Source organism: Lynx rufus, unplaced genomic scaffold (genome assembly GCF_022079265.1).
Source record: "Lynx rufus isolate CCGP_SWC_20201006 ecotype Redwood Valley unplaced genomic scaffold, mLynRuf1.p SCAF_22, whole genome shotgun sequence".
Classification (NCBI taxonomy): Eukaryota; Metazoa; Chordata; class Mammalia; order Carnivora; family Felidae; genus Lynx; species Lynx rufus.
Window position 1 is genome coordinate 19,303,476 of NW_025814837.1, and position 11,057 is coordinate 19,314,532.

The window sequence follows — 11,057 nt, forward strand, 5'->3', positions numbered from 1 at the left end:
GAAGGTGGGTAATAATTATATGGGGGTTCAATGTGCTATTCTATTTTGCTGATGTCTGAAAGGTATTGCCATAATGAAATGGCATATAATTCCACTGGTGGGTTGCTATTCTAGGGCAAATATAATTAATCAACTTTTACCAAACCACTTCAAAATACTGTTAAGAGCTCAGTGCAGCAATATACCGAAAAGTATTAAGCAAGCAGATATCGAACACACCCCTGGTTTTTACAGATGCCTCATTCCTTACAGCTCGGGCGATGAACTGTCACAACCAACTTGTTCTACTATAAGCTCATGTGCTCTTTGACACGTATTTGAAGGCTGGCAAAACTTGATTTAAACCTTTAATAGTACAAAGAATCATTATCTTCATGGTTCATCTTATCCCTACCAAGGTAGCTGAACAAACAGGATGGGCAGGAATAATATTATAGCACAGAGGTTAAGTGCTCTTTTCTATTAGAACTCATTGGGGGCACCTGGCTGGCTCAGTCAGTAGAGCATGAGACTCTTGACCTTTCGGTTGTAAGTTTGAGGCCTGCGTTGGGTATAGAGATTGCTTAAAAATAAAATCTTAACAAAAAGAAAAACAAAAAAGAACCCACTGGCATTTGGCAACAGATAATAGAAAAATCAGCTTCCTAAAGTTTATTCAAAAAGAAGTATTTTTTTCTTGCAGAACAAAAAGTTCAGAGAAAGACAAGTTGCTGGCATTGGCTCAACACATCAAGAATGTCAGGGTCTAGGTTTCTTGGACTTTTCCTCATTGATAAAACATAGCTGCTACATCTCCAGTCCTCTCATTTGTGATCCAGGGAGGAAGGCCAGGTACAGGATGGGCAGGTAAATAAAGCTTTGAAAGATAGACATATTTCTGTTTCCAACAAAATTGGGTTCTGTTGATAAGAGCAGAGAACGGATATTGTGTGGGAGACTAGCGGTGTATGCTACAGAACCCATTTAACCTGAGGTCTCCAAAATTTTATATTTTCAATGTTCTGGCTCATAATTGACCTCAATATATCTTAAATATATTTTTAAATGTTTATTTATGTATTTTGAGAGAGAGGGTGAGCCAGCAAGCAAGTGGGGGAGGGGCAGAGAGAGGGAGAGAGAATCCCAAGCAGGCTCTGTGCCACCAGCAGAGAGCCCACCATGGGGCTCAATCTCTCACGTATGCATGTATGTCACAAATACGCATCAGGAATTTGTGACCACATTTATTTATTAGGATCCTATCTATATATTTTGATGTTTTGGGGTTTCAAAAGTGTCATCTCTGGGTTTTGAATCAAATTGATTAAGACAGGTGGAGTCACATTATCTACTTTGTTAGTGGTAAACTACATCAAAGAACAGTTTGGATTGGAAGATAAACTGGAATGCCTTTCTTCTTTCAAGGTACACTTTAGGACAGGTTTACGGGAAAAATTAAATGCACAGAGCACACTTACCCAATTTGTGAATCATACGCAAAACAGAAAGCCACATGGTGTGGAGAACCTCCATGCCTGCCTTTTAGCAGATGTTCCTGGGGAATGCCAATACAACCCAGGATTCCTTGGAAAGTGAGGTAAGCAAAATGACCAAAGCTCTGTGACCCTTAATATTTTATAAGCTCTGTTCTATTTTCTGGGCTCAGGCAGGAATGTGGAAAGAGACAGACATGTTGCCCCTATGTGAAAGATAACTTTTAGGTTAGCAATTTTCATGAATGTCCTGAGAGTTGTCATTTTATGAGAATATTTAGTAAAGATTAGGAACCTGTGATAAAAGTATGAATGGGAAACACAAGCATATTATTTCTTACTGAAATATAATCCACAATAAATCCAAAATAAATAATCATCCAGAAAGACCTTGGTCTAAATAAACATGCTTCTCAATGAAGTACAATATGTTCTTAGCAGAATGTTTGCTTTTTCTCAGTTGGTTGCCAACAAAGCATCTACACACAGAGATTGTCAATGTTACACAAAAAATGTGTAAATATACATAGAAGATACACTCTGAAAGGGAAGATTGCAGTTTAGTGGGTGGAAGAAACTAGATCAGAGGTGAAGGTGACTGTGGTAAGATGTAGATAAGCAAGTGACAGAAGATGATCAAGATAGAAGATGTAAAGAATTGGTCCCTGTGATGGTTAATTTTACGTGTCAACTTGAATGGGTCATGGGATGAACATTATTTCTGGGTGTATCTGTGAAGGTGTTTTTTTTTTGGATGAGATTAGCAACTGACTAAAGCAGATTGCTCAGCCCAATTTGTGTGGACATCACCCAAGCCATTGGGGGCCTGAAAAGAAGGTGGAGGAAGCCAGAATTTACTCTTTCAGATTGGGCTAAACATAGGTCTTCTGCCCTCAGACTGGAACTTACACCACTGCTTTCCCAGTTCCCCAGCCTTTGGATTTGGGCTCGCACCAGTGGTTCTCAGAACTTTGGGTTCAGATTGTAACTACACCACTGGCTTTCTTGGGTCTGCAGCTTGCAGGCGGCTGTTGTTAGAACTTCTCAGCCTCCATAACTGTGTGAACCAATTCAGTAAAATAAATCCCTTTTTATGTGTAAGTATCTCCTATTGGTTCTGTTTCTTTGGAAAATCCTAATAAGGTTCCCCCAAAAGTTTATTGGTTTCCTTTAACCTGCAAACACATGAATAGCCCAATTCCTCACATGATGTACATCATTGCCAGCAAGAAGAAACAACAACAATCATCAAATGCTTTAATTATGAAGTTATTGGGGGAACACAATAAAGACAAATGCCAGGCCCCTGGCTCACATCTTAAACTGCAGAGTAGAACCCAGATTCAGATTATGCAAAACTATAGATCAGTCTGACAATGGAAACAAAATCTCCTCCCTGACTTAAAGCTCTTGGGTACGACGGGGTGGGGGGGGGGGGCGGAAAGTAGCTGCTGAATGACCATTAAACTGCCCATGGATCAAGACACAAAGAAATCTGAAGCTCCAGTCTTAGAAATCCTTGTTAGTTGCCTTCCTATATTTTATTTTTACTTTGGTTTCCAGAATGGAAACATTTCCTTTTTGTGGAAAGGTTGTTTTGTTGTTGTTGTTTTGGGTTTTGTTTTGTTTTGTTTTTTTCCCCAGATGACTGAAATTAACCTAAGAGGTTCCCCAGTGAAAGGCTCAGGGACAGCCCTCTCCCTCAAATGCCCAGCTTTGTCACTATGAAGACTGTTTGTAGTGAACAGCCAGTCGACAAGAGGCAATTATCATGAGACTATGGCAGTGATTTGGAACACGAGCTTACAGGGAGGTCTTTGTTCTTGAAAACATACAGCTTGTTGAAATCGTATTTCAGTCATCAAGATACTGGAGGTCTTCTCACGTCCTCTCCCAGGGACAGGCCTACCTAGTGTGGTCTTCACTGGAGTCCTCTTGAGGTAGATGTAGGTAAAAAGCTAATTGATGTTTAATTTTCTTGAGCCTCATTTTATGCAGGTGGAAATGTCTTACAGTGACTTTAATATGATTGTCATGTTTTAAAATGTAGCAATGTTCTTGGAGAGAAAAATTGCCATTCAAAGCCGGCAGGTAGTGTTTAGTCTCTTTAATTTGGCACAATATGAATACTGTGTCTCCCATTGTTATGGCAACACGGGATAAAAAATTAAGATATTAATATTAAAAATAATTATCCAAGGATCTTAATTAAGTGCTGGTGATGCTGTGGAAATTGGAAAGTGTTTTTTAAATGCCGACTGACATTTATTGTTATTTTTAAGTTAATTTATTTATTTTGTGAGAGAGAAAGCAAGAGTGAGCATGGGGATCAGGCAGAGCGATAGGGAGAGAGAGAATCCCAAGCAGGTTCCAGCTGTCATGACCCAGAACTCAGTCCCACGAAATGTGAGATCGTGACCTGAGCCGAAATCAAGCTCTTTTTTAAATTTTTTTTTTCAACGTTTTTATTTATTTTTGGGACAGAGAGAGACAGAGCATGAACGGGGGAGGGTCAGAGAGAGAGGGAGACACAGAATCGGAAACAGGCTCCAGGCTCCGAGCCATCACCCCGGCGCCTGACGCGGGGCTCGAACTCACGGACCGCGAGATCGTGACCTGGCTGAAGTCGGACGCTTAACCGACCGCGCCACCCAGGCGCCCCTCAAGCTCTTAACCAACTAAGCCACCCAGGCGCCCCAGAAAAAATAAGAACTTTTATACATTTTATATGTTGTTGATGAGAATGTCAAATGTTACAGCCACTTTGGAAAATAGTCTAGCGGTTTCTCAAAAGGTTAAACATAATTACGATACAATCCAATAGTTCCATTCCTAGGTGTATACACAAGATTAAGTTGAAAACATGTTCACAGAAACTTGGACATGAATGTTCATAGTATTACTCGTAACAGCCCAAAACAGAAATAACCAAAATGTTTGTCAACTGACGAGCTATAAAGAAAATGTATATTCATATCATGGGATATTATTCAGCAATAAAAATAAATGAAGTGCTGACACATGCTACAACTTGGATGAACCTTGAAAATATGATGCCAAGTCAAAGCAGTCCCAAAGGACCAGACGTTGTTATTCCATTTATACAAAACGTCCAGAATAGGCAAATTTAGAGAGACAAAAAGCAGATTGGTGGTTACCAAGGTTAGAGGTGGACAAGGGGAGATTGGAGGCTAGATCGGTAAGGAGATGGGATTTTTTTTTTGGGGGGGGGGGTGGGTAATGAAATGCAGTGATGCACAGCCCTGTAAATAAACTAAAAGTCACTGAATTGCAAACTTTAAATGGGTAAATTGTATGATATGTAAATTACATCTCCATAAAGCTGTTTATTAAAAGAACACCCAGGGGTGCCTGGGTGGCTCAGCTGGTTCAGAGTTCGACTCCTGATTTTAGCTCAGGTCATGATCCCAAGGTCGTGGTATCAAGTCCTGCATCAGGCTCTGGGATTGAGCCCCATGTCAGGCTCCATGCTGAGCATAAAGCCTGCTTAATATTCTCGCCCCCTTCCCTTCTGCTCCTTTCCCCTGCTCATGCATGCATGCTCTTTCTTGAAAGAAAGAAAGAAAGAAAGAAAGAAAGAAAGAAAGAAAGAAAGAAAGAAAGAAAGAAAAGAAAACCCAAATGTAACAATTCAAGCATATTCAAAGACTTAAAAATAAAATTTCAGAAAAAATAAGGCTTAGTATCTAATGGAAAAGGTTACCGTAAAATTACTTAGAATCATCTATTCTGGTATATTATCTTGAATTACAAAGTATGTTCCACCACTGACATAAATGTAATTTTTATACACCCAGTCAACTAATTTAGTTATCAACTGCAACAAGTTATCCCCAGAAAGAAATACTACTTAGAGGTCCACATTCTATGGGTTTTTATTGTCATTCATTCATAGATCCCCAGTGCCAATTCTCAAATGGCATTTCCCCACATTCTTCAGGAATGTGACTTCTAACATTTAATAAAAAATAACCATATTCAAACACAATTTCCAAATACTGCAAACATCTTGTTGTCATTCTGTACTTCAAGAGACAGGTCAATACTGACCTTGGTACACTTTCAACTTAACTGAAATGAAAGGTATTGTCTTTTGCTTTTCTGTTGCTAAAACAGGCAGCCAGAGGTAGCAAAGTGGGTAAAACTTGGAAGGTAGAGGCATTAAGAGGATGACAGCATAGGTTGCCTCCGAAAAGATGATCTGTTTGGCCCAGGAAGTGAGGAAATTTGGCCCAGGAAGTGAAGAAATGAGAACTGGCCAGAAACCTACAAATTGCAGACCTTTTGAACAACTCAGAGCAGAGGGTTTTACTGGTTTCCATACCTGTCACTCAAACTCCCCTGCTTGCACTCTCTTTCAAAATAAACATTTCAAAAAATGCATAAATACTAATATGAACCATATGAAAGTGATGTTTTTATGGGTCAAGACAATTAAGTATCGGCAATTTCCTATGTTTCAACCTAAGTCACCCATCACACAGGTTAAGAAACAGAACGTTACCCAGTTAAAACTATTACACTCCCCTCCTTCCTTCCATTTGAGGTGATTGCTCCCTTGAACTTGTCGATCATTCTCGTGCATTTTTTTGTGTGCACATTTCTAAAACTTAACCACTTGTCAGCGTCCTTAAAGGTTTATATGCCTCTTATATGGTGACATCAAGCTATATGTATTCTGCTACTTGCATTCTTTGCTCATTTTCATTGATGTATTTTACTATACACATGAACAATTTAACAACTTTTTCTGTTGGACATTTAGTTAGCAATTTTACTATTACAAAGAACACTATCACTTTCCTGAATATATCCCCTTGGGTGAATCGGCAGCACATTTTAAATTTTGCATTCTCTGATCCTAGGAACGTTAGGCATTTCCCCCTACATTTTACTGAACTTTTCTCTTATGTGAATTGGCTACATTCTTTACTTTTCTATTGGACTGTCTCCCTTACTAATTTCAAGGAGGATTTTATAGATATTAATCCTTTATTGGTCATATGCTTTGCAAGTATCTTTTCCCAGTCAGTGGACTGCCGAAACACTTTTACAACAGCTTTATATCTCAGTGGTTGGCAAACTACAGCCCGTGAGCCAAATCCAGCCCTCTGCCCATTTTTCTTAAAGTTTTGTTGGAACACAACCATGCCCATTCATTCACCTATTGCCTATAGCTGTATAGTTGAGACAGAGACCATATGGCCCTCAAAGCCTAGAATGTTAACTATCTGGCCCTTTACAGATAAAGTTCAGTAACTCCTGGTCTATTTCTTCAAGTAATTTACTTAACTGTTCCTCTAATTTTATACATACAGGGCTTCCTTTTCAATTAAAAAATTAATATGATGAACATCTTTATGACTAAATGTCAACTTTTTTTCCTTGGGGCTTTCAAATGGAATCCTGGATCAAAGTCAGAAAGAAAATGTAAGGCTTCTGAGATAACTTCACGACTTGCTTAAAGTTTTTCAATTTCCTTCCCATGACTATTAGACACACTCTTCTACCTTCCCAGCAATGAGCACTATTACAAAATTATTTGATCAAAAATGAAATCTGGCTGAAAATTACATGAGTACCAAGATAATTTCCTCTTATTTAATATTTTATATTTGGTATCTAATAAGGTTAAGTTCTCCCATTCTTTCCATTTTTCCCCCCTAGAAAAATGATGTATCTCCTACAGCCTCTTCATTCTTCAAAATGAACATGAGAATCAATACACTAATCAAGAACAAAGGTTCTTGGACAGACTTGCATCTAAATTCCAACTCTACTGTTAAAAACCATGGGACTTTAACCTAAATGTAAGACAGTAAGCCATCAAAATCCTCGAGGAGAAAGCAGGCAAAAACCTCTTTGATCTTGGCTGCAGCAACTTCTTACTCAACACGTCTCCAGAGGCAAGGGAAACAAAAGCAAAAATGAACTATTGGGACCTTACCAAAATAAAGCTTCTGCACAGCAAAGGAAACAATCAGCAAAACTAAAAGGCAACCAATGGAATCGTAGAGATATTTGCAAATGACATATCAGATAAAGGGTTAATATCCAAAATCTACAGAGATCAAACTCAACACCCAAAAAACAAATAATCCAGTCAAGAAATGGGCAGAAATGGACATCAATAGACGCTTCTCCAAAGAACACATCCAGGTGGCCAATCAACACCATGAAAAAATGCTCCACATCACTCATCATCAGGGAAATACAAATCAAAACCACAATGAGATATCACCTCACACCTGTCAGAATGGCTAACATTAACAACTCAGGCAACAACAGATGCTGGTAAAGATGTGGAGAAAGACTATCTCTTTTGCACTGCTGGTGGGAATGCAAACAGGTGCAGCCACTGTGGCAAACAGTATAGAGGTTCCTCAAAAAACTAAAAACAGAACTACCCTACGACCCAGCAATTGCACTACTAGGTATTTATCCAAGGGATACAGGTATGTTGTTTTGAAGGGACACATGCACCCCAATGATAGCAGCACTATCAACAATAGCCAAAGTATGGAAAGACCCCAAATGTCCATTGATGGATGAATGGATAAAGAAGATGTGGTATATATATACAATGGAGTATTACTCGGCAATCAAAAAGAATGAAATCTTGCCATTTGCAACTACATGGATGGAACTAGAGGGTATTCTGCTAAGCGAAATTAGAGAAAAGACAAATATCGTATGACTTTACTTATATGAGGACTTTAAGACATATAACACATGAACACAAGGGAAGGGAAGCAAAAAGAATATAAAAACAGGGAGGGAGACAAAACATAAGAGACTCTTAAATATGGAGAACAAACAGAGGGTTACTGGAGGGGTTGTGGGAGGGGGATGGCCTAATGGGTAAGGGGCATTAAGGAATCTACTCCTGAAATCACTGTTCCACTATTTGCTAAATTGGATGTAAATTAAAAAGCAAACAACAAAAAACAAAAAAACCCATGCGACTTTAAAATTGTTTAAAAACTAAGACCTAACACGTTTCTTTCTGAAAACAGCAAACACTGCTACATAGAATTGATCTGAAGGTTAAAAGTAGTAACACGTAAAGGGCTTAGCATAGAACCTCACAGATTAAGCACTCTGGTATTTGACAATAGTACTGTCCACTAAAAAAATTCCTTTGTGACAACTGCATTAGATCTATAAAACAGTAAGAAAAATCTGGCACAGAATTAGCATTAAGTATGTATCAGTTGATACACTATCAATAGAGGTTATTTAAAATTCACCACGATAGGGGCACCTGGCTGGCTCAGTCAATAAAGCATGCGACTCTTTATCTCAGGGTTAATTTGAGCCCTATGTTGGGTGTAGGGATTACTTAAAAATAAAATCTTAAAAAAGTCACCAGGACAATTGCATTTAAACTTATAAATTAGGGAATTCACATCTTTACACTGGCTTTCCTACCCTGATATATGGCACTAGTTTTGGTTTTGAGACTCAGGAATTTTCTAAAAAACTAGAATGGAATGTTGTCCCCGTTCCCAAGCCCTTAAAGGGGAAAACGTTCTAGAAAACATGGAAAAATTTTAAAGACAAAGTGCTCGTAGTAACTCATGGGTTCTACTTGTCTTACACATCACACTATAATTTCCGTAGTTCATCAAATATAAAACATCTTTTAGTTGCACTTGTTATTTTACAAGGAAAAAAAAAACTTGATTTACGTTTGATACCAAACCTGAATTTATACCATATAAGAAACATTTCAACTTCAGAAATAGTAAAACACACCTAATGATACACAAAATACTTTGGTATAATCTTAACAAAATGCTCTAAGTATGGTCAATCCTCATTATTCACGGGTTCTGTATTGGGGAAGTCACTTGCTAAAATTTATTTGTAACTCCAAAATTAATACTTATGGTGCTTTCCTGGTCATGCATGAACATGCATAGAGCAGCAAAACATTTTGTCACCTGAAATGAGTGTTCCCAGGTGAGGGTGAACAAAGCAATACTCTGCCTGGTTTCAATTCTTACTGTAAACAAATGTCCTTTTCATGGTCTGTGTAGTGCCACATTTTTTCTATTCTGTAATTTTGTTTAAAAGCCCCTAAGGCTGTGATGTGGGGCCCCTAGCTGGCTCAGTCGGTATAGCATGTAACTACATCTCGGGGTTGTGAGTTGAAGCCCCACATCAGACATAGAGTTTTGCCTTTTGGAGGACACGTGTTAGAAGAGTTTTCTTCAGGCATGAGTTACGGTGCTGTTGGTCATGAATTCAATGTAAGGGAAACAATATATATTAAATACAGAGTCTTTAAATAGATACACACATAAACCAAGGTTATGTACTAATCCTTTCATGAAAATGTGTCACATAGAAACCTAGCCCTGCATTTTCCCTAGAAGCAATGGTCAGTATTCACTATTTCAGTTCTTCGTAATTTTATTACAACAGAACTACTGTAATAAGAATCAACTGCATCTAGAAACTTTGGTGTTATTTTTCTAAAATGAATCACTAACATACTAACTTTATCCATGGTATATGAAATAAAATTAAACCTTTACTGAAAAACGTGTTCAGAAAAATAGCACACTACCCTGTTCCTAGACAGAAACTAGTAAATATTCCCATGAGAATTTTCACATTACATAACAAGGACCGGTATCAGGCATCCTTTTTTTTTTCCCTTATAAATTTTTTATTTTGAGAGACACACAGAAAGAGAAAGAGAGAGAGCATGAGCAAACGGGAGGGGCAGAGAAAGAGAGAGAATCCCAAGCAGGCTCAATGCTGTCAGTGAGGAGCCAGACGTGGGGCTCAATACCACGAACCAGGAGAACCGGAGTCAAAGTCAAAAGTTGGACGCCCAACTGAGCCACCCAGGCACCCCCAGACATTCTTTTCTGTTGCTATTTTAATTGGAGTATCTCTGGAAAATTTCTGCTATTGACTTAAGAATTTCTTCATCATGTTAAAGAATTATCTTTTAGTTTGTTTTCAGGAACAACTGCTGTTAAATATTATTCTGATATCTGTTATAGAGAATTATGTGGATTTTGTTTGCTGTCTATATTGATACATTTCTCTTTTTTAAGGGGGGGGGAAGATGGGTAGAGGGAGAGAGAGAATCCCAAGCAGGGATGAGGGGCTCAGTCCCATGACCCTGGGACCATGATCTGAGCCGAAGTCATGAGCCAGACACTCTATGGACTGAGCCACCCAGGCACCCCTGTTATCAATACATTTCAAAACACTGAGCGATCCTGCATAACCCAACATAATCATAATAGATTAAAACATGCTATGAAATTTAATTTTCTATTATTTCACTTATGGTTTTCTAAACTCATAATACATTTCATTAAGAAAACTTTCACATATAAAACCTTAAGCTTTAAGAGACCATTTATGTGCAAAATGCAGAAACACTAAGATCCTATATACTGTCTTGGGGAAAAGGATCAAGGGAAGCATATCACAGACTGGTCTGTTTTCTATTCACTGCAGTGCTTCCTTTATAGCTAATAATGGCAATCAGTTCAAACAGCTTTTTATTCAATTTCTTTTCACATAAAAATGAAACAA

General features: G+C 38.3%; 1 long non-coding RNA gene across 1 annotated transcript; it reads left to right on the forward strand.

Moving 5' to 3' along the window:
* Positions 1-694: 694 nt before the first annotated feature.
* Positions 695-7,370, forward strand: LOC124517641 (uncharacterized). The gene is made up of 3 exons (XR_006963517.1): positions 695-846; positions 1,405-1,576; positions 7,161-7,370. It is a non-coding gene; the product is annotated as an uncharacterized LOC124517641 (long non-coding RNA).
* The last annotated feature ends 3,687 nt before the right edge of the window (positions 7,371-11,057 follow it).